Source organism: Oncorhynchus tshawytscha, linkage group LG07 (genome assembly GCF_018296145.1).
Source record: "Oncorhynchus tshawytscha isolate Ot180627B linkage group LG07, Otsh_v2.0, whole genome shotgun sequence".
Classification (NCBI taxonomy): Eukaryota; Metazoa; Chordata; class Actinopteri; order Salmoniformes; family Salmonidae; genus Oncorhynchus; species Oncorhynchus tshawytscha.
The window spans coordinates 41,998,990-42,013,536 of NC_056435.1; the positions used below are offsets into that span (position 1 = coordinate 41,998,990).

At 41.0% G+C, this 14,547-nt stretch overlaps 1 protein-coding gene across 2 annotated transcripts in view; it reads right to left on the reverse strand.

The window, feature by feature from the left end:
• Positions 1 to 13,106, reverse strand: part of cdc42 (cell division cycle 42) — a 34,402-nt gene extending 21,296 nt beyond the window's left edge. For both annotated transcript variants that reach the window (XM_024427194.2, XM_024427196.2), the window contains exon 1: positions 13,006 to 13,106. The gene's annotated coding sequence lies outside the window, so the exon portion shown is untranslated. The remainder of the gene's footprint in view (positions 1 to 13,005) is intronic.
• Positions 13,107 to 14,547: the final 1,441 nt, after the last annotated feature.

Consider the following 14,547-nt stretch of genomic DNA (forward strand, 5'->3'; position numbering starts at 1 on the left):
AACAGAGTGTTTTCTATCCTAATCTGTCAATTATATGCATATTCTAGCATCTGGTCATGAGAAATAGGCCGTTTACTTTGGGAACGTTATTTTTCCAAACATAAAAATAGTGCCCCCTAGCTTCAAGAGGTTAAGTTAAAATAAAAGTCCATTCAGTATTGTTGTAATTGCCGTTATTACAAATAAACAAAAACAAAATGGGCCAATTAATCAGTATCGGCTTTTTTTGGTCCTCCAATAATCGGTATCGGCGTTGAAAATTCAGTCGGTCGACCTCTAATTACAAGTCAGGCGATAAGCTGTTTGCAAATTGTCAACATACTATGGGTTGGACCTGTAAAAATACATGTGATGACCACTTAAAGTCTAAAGCCCACGTGAAGAACAAGGAAAAGCACCGTCTTAGCCAGAGCATGCCTCATCAAATGACCATTACTAGTGCAAGCGCAACTGCAGGTTCAAGACGAGAATTTATTCAGGACTTTGTGGCTGTGTACGCCGAGTCTGATATTCCCTTAGAAAAGATAAGAAAGCTACGGCCGTTTCTAGTGAAGCATTGCAAACAGGGAGGAGTGTTGGCCAAAAATGAGAGCAGCCTCCATCAAACTCACCTGCCCCATGTGTTCGACCAACACATGACTGCTGTTCTACAGAAGATCCGTTAGAAGTTGGCGGTGGTTGTGGACGAGACAGATGCAAGGGATTGTAGCGTTCTAAACATAACTTAGCCTATTAATATACCGTTGCTATAGTCTACATTTACATTCTGCAATGTGAAATTGTCCGAACGCAAATTGTGATATTCCAAACGACGAGCTATCGTGGTGAAATATAGCGATGCATAAATGTCAGCAACTGGTCTGCCTCTCCATCTAAGCTAACTATCGCTATATTGTGTTTGCACTTGAAATTTAAATAACACTTAGGTTAAAATATTGTGACAATATCTTTCATTGCATGTGTTGAAACCCAGTACTTTCTGGTGGATGTCTTTTTCATGGACAGATGCAAAAATTCAAATTTTCCCAAGCTATACTAGCCTCACTCCACAGCAACGATCTGAACCTGAACGATGCCTGAGCAGTGGTCACAGATAATGCTGCTACTGCCTGAAGGCATACAAGGAGGTTCTGAAAGGAGTGATGTCCAACAGCGTCCATGTAACCAGTCTCTGTCATGTCATCAATCTGGTGGGTGAGACCTGGCAGCGCTACAAATACCTCTAAAGTTGCATCACGTGTGACATAGATCTTATCTGTCTTCTTTAAGAAGCCTGGCAGAAAGAGGAAATGGGTGAGCTTCCTCATTATGAAGGAGTTTGTGCAGGCCAAAGCTCCTCCTGAAGCAGTGAGCTCCAGATGGAATAGCTGGTTTGAGGCAGTGAAGTACCATGCAGAGCATGTTCATCTCTCCAGAGCGTTTTCGTTGGCAGAAAAGTCATCATCCCAGGCAGTCCAACATCCTCAGTCAGGTGGAAACAGAGGTGGTGGTGCAGGCCCTCACTGTTAAGCTAACCTTCATCTCAGAGGGCTGCTCCAAACTGATGACAGCTCTGTCAATCCTGGAAGGAACCCGCCGTCCCACAGCAGTGTCTGCATACAACGCCATGGAGGATCTAGACTCTTACCTAGTGAATGGAATGGCAAAAACATTTGGGTATGCTGCCAAAACAGGTGAGCTATTGAGAAAGATGGGGATTAGAGACAGGAGGGAGGTGCTTGACCATCTCCATGATGCATTCCACTTGGCCTTCAAAGTTCTCAAAGCACTGGGACACACATCCAGTAAGGGGTCTACAGGCTGGCAAGGGTGTTCGATCTTAGGCAGGCTTCAGCCATGGGAAAGTAGATTGAAGCCTACACACAATTGAAATCCATGGCAAGCCCATCAACAGAGCTCAGTGAAGAATGGATTGCCTATCAGCTCTGTGTGTCCAGGGAGTCCTCACCTCTTTTGGAGCTTGCTGATTACTGGAGGAGCATGAGTGCAAGATTCCCAAGAGTTGCAGTGTCCTACATCTACTTCCCAGTCAACTCAGTGGACTGAGGGGAGTATCAGCAAATACACAACTCCACTCACAGATAAGCGAGAGGCATTCACCGAGCTCAACGCAAAGAAGCTGATAATCATGTACTTATAATGGAGATGTCTGTGATAGATGGAAAACTTAGTTCCATAGATTTTGCCTATTGCTGCATAATTTGCCTAGTGAAGCACTTTATTTCACAAAAAACAATGAATGTACCATTTAGTTTTACACAAGTATAACTAAGTTTTGCCTATTGCTGGCTGCATTGTTGCCTAGATTACCACATTACTTTTTTCATTTATAATGAAACACTTAGAACTCTGTATTGAAGCACTAGCCTTGATTTTTAAAAATTGTGCAATGTTGTGTTGCATCAATACAAATGTACTGTTCTTAAATTCTTCGAGCTAGGGGGCAGTACTCGGAAGTTTGAATGACTGAGGTACCCAAAGTAAACCACCTGTTACTCAGGCCCAGAAGCTAGGATATGCATATAATTGGTAGTATTGGATAGAAAACACTGTGCCTGTGAGTATAACAGAACAGATATAGCAGGTGAAAACCCTTGGAGAATCCATCCAGGTATTTTTTGTTGTTGAGGTGACACCATTTAAAATGCCTGTCTATGGGACAATCAAAGGAATACCTCCCAGATTGCAGTTCCTAGGGCTTCCAGTAGATGTCAACAGTCTTTAGAAAGAGTTTCAGGCGGTTTTTCTTTTTTAAATGAGCTAGAATGTAGTTTTTCTAGGTGGCTCCCATTTTGGCTGTAGTATTGTGGCACACGTGGATGAGCAAGGGCACTTCGTTATTTATCTCCGGTAATGAACATACTATTCTATTATTTAAATTTTAACGTTTATTTATATATTAGGGCACCTGAGGATTGATTAGAAACGTTGTTTGACTTGTTTGGACGAAGTGTATTGGTAACTTTTGGGATTCATTTGTATGCATTTTCAACGAGGGAAACCGGTGATTTACTGAGTCAAGCACGCCAACTAACCTGACTTTTTTGGGATATAAAAAAGGACTTTATCAAACAAAAGGACCATTTCTTATGTAGCTGGGACCCTTGGGATTGCAAACAGAGGAAGGTAAGTGATTTATTTTATTGCTTTTTCTGACTTTTGTGGCACCTCTGCTTGTTTGGAAAATGTTTAATGCTTTTGTACACGGGGCGCTGGCCTCAAATAGTCGCATGGTATGATTCCGCCGTAAAGCCTTTTTGAGTCAAAGCGGCTGGATTAACAAGAAGTTACGCTTTTAAACTATGTAAGACACTTGTATTTCCATGCATGTTTAATATTACGAATTTTGCATTTCACTCTCTGCAATTTCACCGGATGTTGGCCAGGTGGGACGCTAGCCCAGAGAAGTAAAATTGTTGATGTTTTATGAATTCACATTAGACACTGATGATAAAGTGTAAATCATAAAACACAGAATTCAGAAAATTGTAAACGGATTTCATAGGGCCCTAGGTACACTATTTTCAGATAACTAGAAAGTAGTACGATGAAGTTTGGTGAAGAAATCTTTAAAATAACTCAATTTGCAGAGCGTCACATCCATTGTGCGTCGCCAAGCCTTCCTTTTATCCTCTCTAGGGTATGTGGGACGCTAGCAGAGCACCAAATTCAAATACAGAAATGCTCATTATAAAAATTCAGAAAACAAAACATATTTTACATAGGTTTAAAGAGTAACTTCTTGTTAATCCAACCACGGTGTCAGATTTATAAAATGCTTTTCGGCGAAAGCATACCTAGCCGACAAATTATTACAAATAGTAACCAGCCAAGCAGAGGCGTTACAAAACTTACAAATGGAGATAAAATTAATCCCTTACCTTTGATGATCTTCATATGGTGGCAATCAGAAGACAATCATTTACTCAATAAATGTTCCATAAAGTCTCTTTATATCCAAAAACCTTTTCACCCGTTTTCTTCAGTAATCCACAGGCTCAAACGCAGTCAAAACAGGTAGACAAAAAATCCAAATTGTATCCGTAAAGTTCATAGAAACATGTCAAACGATGTTTATATTCAATCCTCAGGTTGTTTTTAGCCTAAATGATCTATAATATTTCAACCAGACAATAACGTCGTCAATATAAAAGGTAAACAAGAAATGCACTCTCGGGATTGCGCATGAAAAAGCTCTGCGATATGGTAGGGTCCACTCATTCAGACTGGTCTTACTCCCTCATTTATAGGAATACAAGCCTGAAACCATTTCTAAAGACTGTTGACATCTAGTGGAAGGCATAGGAACTGCAAATTGAGTCCTAAGTCAATGGATACTGTAATGGCATTGAATAGAAAACTACAAAACCACAAAAAAAACTACTTCCTGAATGGATTTTTCTCAGGTTTTCACCTGCCAAATCAGTTCTGTTATACTCACACTATTTTAACAGTTTATGAAACTTCAGAGTGTTTCCTATCCAAATCTACCAGTTATATGCATATCATATCTTCTGGGCCCGAGTAGCAGGCCGTTTAATTTGTGCATGCTTCTCATCCAAAATTCCAAATGCTGCCCCTTACCCTAGAGAGGTTAAAGTGTCTAGTAATATTTTACCCTAAGACTGAGATTTACTTTTGCCGATGTGTCTGTTCTCCAAAAAATGCCTGTCAATTTACGTGACATCCATTATCCATTACTTCAAAGTGGTATTACATAGAACGTGGTAATTTTGTGTACACTTCGCCTATAAAAAAGGTTTAAAAAAAATAAAACATTCACATTTATGCATGATAAGTCAATTCTGTGAGACATCTGGTTTCTCATTGTGTGTGCCAAATGTCACATCCATAACACTGAAAAATTGCCTACATGCAGCCAGGAGCATAGGAGAAAATGTTTTTGTTTTTTTAAACAACGTATGTTTTGCTATTCAAACGTTTATTATTACGGTGACAGATCATTTGGCTGGCCAATAACAGACATCCAAAATTCCATGACCAACACAGTCCTAACAGAGAAGCCACAATTCCCTGTGAGGGTAGAAGGCCCCAGGCTCCAAAAGGGCTGCAACGGGCAGTGGCCATCTCTCCACGATTATGGTTCCACTTCCAGGAACTGACACAGCCATTCATTTTTAGCATTACAAACTTCAATATGCTGGTTTCATGGTTCCAAACATTGAATAGCTACAAGTCTCTGGGGTAAACAATTAATTCAAAGGTTAGGTGTCACTTTAATCCCTTACACTCTTAGAAAATGGCCTATATACACGCATAAAAAAATCTAACAATTTAAGATGTTTACTGAGTTACAGTTCATTTAAGGATATCAGTCCATTGAAATAAATAAATTAGACCCTAATCTATGGATTTGACGACTGGGTATACAGATATGCATCTGTTGGTCACAGATAAAATATATATTTTAAAAAATTAGGAGGCGTGGATTAGAAGATGTGTCAGTATCTGGTGTGACCATTTGCCTCACACAGCGTGACCCATCTCCTTTGCATAGAGTTGATCAGGCTGTTGATTGTGGCCTGTGGAATGTTGTCCCACCCCTCTTCAATGCCTGTGTGAAGTTGCTGGATATTGGAGGTAACTGGTATCCCGAACATGCTCAATGGGTGAAATGTCTGGTGAGTATGTAGGGCATGGAAGAACTGGGACATTTTCAGCTTCCCGGAATTGTGTACAGATCCTTGCGACATGGGGCCGTGCATTATCATGCTGAAACATGAGGTGATGGCGGCAGATGAACGGCACGACAACGGGCCTCAGGATCTTGTCACGGTATCTCAGTACATTCAAATGTCCATAGAAAAGGTGCAATTGTGTTTGTTGTCCGCCACGCACACCTCCAACTCAATCGAGTTTGCAGATGACAACAGTAGTAGGCCTGAATACCAACAACGAGACAGCCTAGAGAGGGCCCTGGGAGTGTGGTGTCAGAAAAATAACCTCTCACTCAATGTTGACAAAACAAAGCAGCTGATCGTGGACTCCAGGAAACAGCAGAGGGAGCATGCCCCTATCCACATTGACGAAACCGCAGTAGCAGGTAGAAAGCTTCAAGTTCCTCGTCATACACATCACTGACAATGTGAAATGGTCCACCCACAGACAGTGTGGTGAAGGAACAACAGTGCCTCTTCAACCTCAGGATGCTGAGGAAATTTGGCTTGGCCCCTAAAACTTTTACAGATGCACAATTGAGAGCATCCTGTCACCGCTTGGTACGACAACTGCACCGCCTGCAACAGCAGGGCTCAAGAGGGTTGTGCGGTCTGCTCAACGCATCACTGGGGGCACACTGCCTGCCCTCCAGGACACCTACAGCACCCAATGTCACAAGAAGGCCAAAAAGTTAACACCACCCGAGCCACTGCCTGTTCACCCTGCTACCATCCAGAAGGAGAAGTCAGTACAGTTGCATCAAAGCTGGGACCAAGAGACTGAAAAACAGCTTCTCTCTCAAGGACATCAGACTGTTAAATAGCCATCACTAGCCAGCTTCCACCCCGTTACGTAACCCTGCACCTAGAGGCTGCTGCCCCATATACAGCTGAAGTTGGAAGTTAACATACACTTGGGTTGGAGTATAAAAAATTTAAAAAATCATTTTTTTCAACCACTCCACAAATTTCTTGTTAACAAACTATAGTTTTGGCAAGTCGGGTAGGACATCTACTATGTGCATGACACAAGTCATTTTTCCAACAATTGTTTAAAGACAGATTATTTCATTTATAATTCACTTTATCACAATTCCAGTGGGTCAGAATTTCACATACACTATGTTGACTGTGCCTTTAAACAGCTTGGAAAACTCCGGAAAATGATGCCATGGCTTTAGAAGCTTCTGATAGGCTAATTGACATAATTTGAGTGAATTGGAGGTGTACCCGTCAGTGTATTTCAAGGCCTACCTTCAAACTCAATGCCTCTTTGCTTGACATCATGGAAAATCAAAAGAAATCAGCCAAGACCTCAGAAAAAAAAATTGCAGACCTCCACAAGCCTGGTTCCTCCTTGGGAGCAATTTCCAAACACCTGAAGGTACCACGTTCCATGTGTACAAACAATAGTATGCAAGTATAAACACCATGGGACCACGCAGCGGTCATACCGCTCAGGAAGGAGACTCGTTCTGTCCACTAGAGATTAACGTACTTTGGTGCGAAAAGTGCAAATCAATCCCAGAACAGCAGCAGGGGACCTTGTGAAGATGCTGGAGAAAACAGGCACAAAAGTATCAGTAAAACGAGTCCTATATCGACATTACCTGAAAGGCTGCTCAGCAAGGAAGAAGCCACTGCTCGAAAAAAGAAAAAAACATAAAAGAAAAAGCCAGACTACGGTTTGCAACGGCACATGGGGACAAAGATCGTACTTTTTGGAGAAATGTCCTATGGTCTGATGAAACAAAAATGTAACTGTTTGGCCATAATGACCATCGTTATGTTTGGAGGAAAAAGGGGGAGGCTTGCAAGCCAAAAAAAACGTGAAGCACGGGCTGGCAGCATCATGTTGTTGGGGTGCTTTGCTGCAGGAGGGACTGGTGCACTTCAAAATAGATGGCATCATGAGGTAGGAAAATGTGGATATATTGAAGCAACATCTCAAGACATCAGTCAGGAAGTTAAAGCTTGGTTGCAAATGGATCTTCCAAATGGACAATGACCCCAAGCATACTTCCAAAGTTGTGGCAAAACGGCGTAAGGACAACAAAGTCAAGGTACTGGAGTGGCCATCACAAAGCCCTGACCTCAATCCTATAGAACATTTTTGGGCAGAACTGAAAAAGCGTGTGTGAGCAAGGAGGCCTACAAACCTGAATGGGCCAAAATTCACCCAACTTATTGTGGGAAAGCTGTGGAAGGCTACCTGAAACGTTTGACCAAAGTTACACATTTTGAAGGCAATGCTACTAAATACTAATTGAGTGTATGTAAACTTCTGACCCACTGGGAATGTGATGAAAGAAATCAAAGCTGAAATAAGAATCACTAATATTCTGACATTTCACATTCTTAAAACTAAGTGGTGATGCTAACTGACCTAAGACAGGGAATTTTACTAGGATTAAAATGTCAGGAATTGTGAAAAACTGAGTTAATTTATTTGGCTAAGGTGTATGTAAACTTCCAACTTCAACTGTACAGAGAGTTGATATCACTAGCCACTAATAATGTTTACATAATTTTGCTTTACTCATACATAAACTGTACTCTATTCTACTGTCTTAGTATATGCAACTCCAATATTTCTCATCCTAGTATTTATAGATTTAAAAAATAATAATAATTAAAACTTTTAGGTTGTGTGTATTGTTAGATATTACTGCATTGTTGGAGCTAGAAACAAGCATTTTGCTAGACCCGCAATAAAATCTGCTAAACATGTTTATGTGACATAAAATTTGGTAGTTTATGCCTGCCCAAACCCCGCCACCATGGAGCACTCTATTGACAAAATTGGCATCAGCAAACCGCTCGCCCACATAACTCCATACACGTGGTCTGTGGTTGTGAGGTCGGTAGGACGTACTGCCAAATTATCTAAAAAGACATTGGAGGCAGCTTATGGTAGAGATTTGACCATTACGTTTTCTGGTAACTGCTCTGGTGGGCATTCCTGCAGTCAGCATGCCAATTGCACACTCTCTCAACTTGAGACATCTATTGTGTTGTGTGACAAAACTGCACATTTTCAACTTGCCTTTTTTTGTCCCCTGTACAAGATGCACCTGTGTAATGAAATGCCACACCTGTCAGGTGGATGGATTATCTTGGCAAAAGAGAAATGCTCACTAACAGGGAAGTTACCAAATTTGTGCACACAATTTGAGGAATACGTTTTTGGGGTATTTTATTTCAGCTCACGAAACCAACTTTTGACATGTTGCATATTTTTGTTCAGTGTAAATAGAAACATTTCAATTTGGCCTTATCAGAAGAAGTATAAAAAGCTATATTAAATGACCAGGGAAGCAATTGAAAGAGAACACTGGAGAAGATGGGAAAATCAGACCAAAACTCCTTAATGGAAACATCATCTTACTGTCAAAAGGCTATAGTCTATTATTGAACATACACCTCTGATAATGAAGCAGCTAATAAAACCACATTTTCAAATATTCACCAAAATACAATTAGCAGGAAAGTACTGCTCTAAACACTGCAGCTAATGTGAGTGATTCCATATGTGAGAGATAAATCTGTTAGAAAACTTTGAGGTGGAATCTAATAGCAATAACTAGGATGATAATATAGGACTAAGAGTGTGCCTTCGGCTTCTGGACAAGGAAAGAAAGTTGATATGAAAACCAATAGAACAGGAGAGAAACCAGAACAGTTAACACAGGATTGAATTTAGAATAATTTGTTGCACAATGACTGGGCTTACAAAAACACATTTCACTCCAGTACCAGCTTTTTGAGGAGGTGCTCTCGCTCTGTCTGACAGTTGATAGCTATTCTGCCCCACAAGCAAGGCTCTGTATGCTATGCACGTGAGAGAAATGAGACGACTAATGAAAATACCCACTCAACAATTTAATTCCACTAATTATGCAAATTAACCTTCAGACCGATAAGCATGACCGGTCAAATGAATTTTTAGCGACTCACTGATTAAAAAAGGTGCTTTTAAAAACATTTTTTTTTTTTTTTAAATTAGGTCTCCTAGCTTTGCCATTGAGGAACTGAAGCAAGCACACTTGTAGTTTGTTTGGAACACAGCCCTGCATCCCCACCATAACACAATTACTGATGTTTACGCTACACAAAAACATTCCATTATAAATCGCAATCTGGGTCAGGTGGGCATCATTTAAAGCTTATTCTACTGCCAACATGGCTAACTTAAGTTATAAAATACGATCTTCCACTGTTGGGCTTACAAAAGACAGTTCAGACAAACAGATTTTGGTGCACATAGAATAGAGTCATGAGTGCATTCAAGTGTGCGTTCCTTGGCACATTTTCTTCACAATACGACAAACAGGTTACTTCTGTTTAGGACAACCCAGGGTATAACATGTCATCCTTGTAACTGTGGAACAAACTTAACGATAATAAACGTTGACACTAAATTAGATGACTTTTCAAATATGGAAATGTGACATGCACATTGACTCATAGGTGTGTGGTTAGCTTGTATGACATCAAAGCAGTATCTCATCTTTCAGAACAGACTCCTCTCAATTTACAGCATTTCCCTCACCCAAACAACAAATGTGCAAAAGCAGCCCAATTAGCAGGAGGGGTGAGGGTCATCATCTTGCCACACGCAGTGCTCAAGTTCAGAACAGCAGTCAGTCAAAACCTAAAGCGCTGTGAAGCGGAGAGCCTGTGCTCTGACATCATGTATAGCATGTTACTGTACAGCCACTGCGTTCCAATTTAGGCACTTATCAATGACAAAATCTGCTATTTTCAACCCGTATAAGGGATGAATGTGGCTATGACTGGAAAGGACTACAAAAACTGATATGAGGAAAATATCAAGGGTTCAAGACTGTGTACATACCAGAGTTAGGGGATTAAACAGACAAATTATTCCATACAGCATTGCGGTCTGTAACAGACAAGTCACATGATCTGTTAGCGAACACATGACTCCACGTGCAATCTCAGTAAAAAAATAGAATGTCTACGATGCACAGTAATATCGCATATATTTGATATCACCATGAGTTCCAGAACCCCTCATTGCAACCCTATTCAACAGAGGTTAGGCCACAGCTTCTCCAGGCAAGGGAGTGGGGGGGCTGACAATGGGGGCAGAGGGACGCTAGATGGGTATGTGTGGAGCCTCCGCAGAGCTCTGTAGCAATGAGGATGAGCGACGAGTGTAAGGGAAAAAGAGAGCGAGGGGGGTGAGAGAAAGCAGGACAGTGTCATTGCAAAGTGAGCAAGAGAGTGAACGGGAGAGGGAGTGAACATAAACTAATGCACAGATGGACATCTTCCTTCCACACTCAAACAACCTGAGGATGAGGGGCCAACCATCCCTCTGTTCCAACACACACCAGCCTGATCAGGGTGTTTTCCTCCTACACTGGCTCCAAGCAGCTGGACACTGGCTGGGGTGATGTTGAGACAAAGTTAAAGAGTGATAGATAGCACTGTTTAGGTCATATGCCTGACAAGAACAGACAGTGTTGCCACATCTAGCCGCTCCAAGCCTACTGCTAGACTAATGAGCATGTTCAACCAACAGCTTGCTGGGTCTAAAATGGTGTCTCAACTTGTCACTATGTGTGACTCAACACGGTTAATGCCTACTATACTTATGATGCTTCCTGATAGCAAGCGGACAAGAAGATGAGTGACGAGTGTATGGGCTTTCAATAAACAGCCACCACCTTTGTTGCATGTAGGCCCGTGAGAACATGGAATCACATCCCGATTAGAGCTGGTCATACCATATGTTCCACACACCTCTCCAAAATTGTTGTCATTTTCTGTAGGCCTCTGGCCTGTTGAAAGGAAACAACTTCAATAGTTGCCAACCAATACCTAGCAATGTGGACTTATCACCTATGTGGACTCAGATTACACCGCTCTGTCAGTCAGCTACTTTCACTGCCTTGGTTGGCCTTGTTTCAGAGTGCTGGCTGGCCTACAAACACAAATGAGTGGATTAAGGCTGATGCAATCATTATCACAACAGTAAAGTGTTGTCTCCATCTCCAAACACGCACACATGTGCCTAATGTTGAACTAATGCTAGGATGCCCAGATATTCCAAGAATGTCAATAGAAGATTCACCATCCCACCCCTTTGCAGATGCAGGTGTTCTCCCACCTAGGACACTTTTACAGAAGGGGCAGAGGGACACACAATGCAGCTGTGCAATGACTTTCAGGGACTTTCCCATCTGGGTTTACAGTACAATGCTGTGCAGTATAGACTACCAAAAGCAGCTCTATCTGCAAGGCGGTGTCTGGTATTACACCGGATTTACTCACTCTGAAAGGCTTTAGTGATCTTTCACAGCCTCCCTGTTTCCTTCCTACAGCCTATGTAGAAAACACACTGACTCACGTACTGCTAGCCAACCCACATAACCATACTTCTTTTAAAGGTCTATGCCTTTTTCTGAATGTAACGTTAGTCTGTCAATAAGTACAGTACACCAAATAAATGAAATCAATGTACCACAAAGTCAGAGTTTGGTTGAATTGCTTTTCTATCAGCACTGACTGAATGGCACTGTGGAAGGGGACAAAAAAAACAAATCAGCTTTACACAACCATATACCCGATGTACCACTATCCATGTATTAACTAACCATGAGCTAACCAGCTAGCTAATTAAAGATGGCTCGTAGCTACTATTCGATGGCCTAATCTATCTGTCTGACAATTCTAAAACATTGGTAGAGAAATGGTCAACAATCAAAATAATAACACTCCTAACTAGGTAACATTACACGCTACGTTGTCGTGAAATAATGGAAACGTCTATGTGCTGGCTACCATCGTTCAATCATTCCTCCTGGCTTCCTCCTAGCAGCAACGTTAACTACCCTCCCAGGCGGTTTTAAGCAGAGAGCCACCATCGCCATTCTAGCTAGCTAACAGCTAGTAGTAACAGTGTCAATCAACGATGAAGAAACACAGACTAACGTAACTTAATTGTTTTTATACAAACCCTGTCAGATCGATTGCTTTAAGTACGTTAATCCACTAGCTCATTTAGATAACGTTAGCTATCATTTAATTGAAAAAGTCTGATTAGCGTTGATTTAGCTAGTTAGTTTGGCTAGCGGCTTCATTTCGCTAGTTTGCAGTAGCTACCGTAGTAAACGACGTTAGATTGGCTACCAAGCGGATGCTGTTGTTGAATGAGATGACAAAAGCAAACATTTTATCTCCAATGGAGTAAACAACCAGATACCTACGTTGATAGTGACATGTTAGTTATAACACCGATAGTAACTAGCTACTATACGTGAAGAAATAATTTATTAAAAATAGTCATTTTCCGTACCGTATCCTCTTTATTTGTGTCTCTGCGGCGGGCGTTGGCAGGTTCACGCTAGGGGCTTTCTAGTCAAAAGTGCAGGGGCACGTGCGTAGAACGTAATGCGTGACATGTTAATAAGAAATCACTTATAGCAAAATTGATTGATTGACTCCAAATGATTTACATTTCAATAACAGTGAACATGAATATATTCCCTAGTAAGAATAGTGCAGTACAATACCGGTATTATCTTACTCTGTGTTAATGCACATACATTTTTTGTTGTTGATGAGAAGACCTGACTTTTCCCTTTATTTGCAATCACCTGATATAGTGATTGGGAGAATACGGACAGCTGTTTTCACAGTAATATTGCGTTCACACAATATCATTATTATTTTTTACTCCACTACTCAAAGGACTGCAATACAATAGCATGCCGTTAGAAGGCAGAGTACTATGTCAAAGATAATCAATATAGTGGTTTGAAAACAGATTGTGCCTTTGCTGTGAAGTGTCATCAAAAAATCTATTGACCATTTAATCAGTGTCTGCCATATGGACAGATAAGCACGGAATTGTGACCAAAAGATCTTATAGAAAAATGGTTTTGTGTCAGCTACATTAAACACTTAGCTCTGACTGAGTTCCTGGAATAAGATGCAAAACGCATTCTAACACTGTCTCCCCTCTCAGGACTATGTCCTCAAACCGGTTACCTGACCATTATCCAACCAACACTTCTACAATCTGGGACACAATGACTGCAACATAAACTATTGTGTAAAGTTATACTGTTGATGTTTACAGTGTCTCTCTTGATAGTTCTTCTGATATGCTTGCTGATTGACAGAGGTCTATTACTAAGCCAATACTCAAAACACAGAGAGAGAGAGAGAGACCACCAGAAAGAGATAGAGAGACAGAGAGAATAACCCATCTAAAATAAGAATTTTAACCAGAATATTTTATCTATATTTTATCTCCCTATGCAGTTTGATTTGGTTATCAAAATGTTTTATGACAAAAGGTGCCTTCATAATAACAGTAAAATAAAATTAGTCCAGTAAGTGGCGGAAATGCAATTTTCCAGTCACACAGCGGAAGTAGGCCGCTGTGTTATTCATAGTTAGATAGAGGACTCATCTTTTTATCTGTACCATTGTAGTGTCTGTGACAGCTGTACCATTGTAGTTTCTGTGACAGCTGTACCATTGTAGTGTCTGTGACAGCTGTACCATTGTAGTGTCTGTGACAGCTGTACCATTGTAGTGTCTGTGACAGCTGTACTATTGTAGTTTCTGTGACAGCTGTACCATTGTAGTGTCTGTGACAGCTGTACCATTGTATTGTCTGTGACAGCTGTACCATTGTCGTTTCTGTGACAGCTGTACCATTGTAGTGTCTGTGACAGCTGTACCATTCTAGTGTCTGTGACAGCTGTACCATTGTAGTTTCTGTGACAGTTGTACCATTGTAGTATCTGTGACAGCTGTACCATTGTACTTTCTGTGACAGCTGTACCATTGTAGTGTCTGTGACAGCTGTACCATTGTAGTGTCTGTG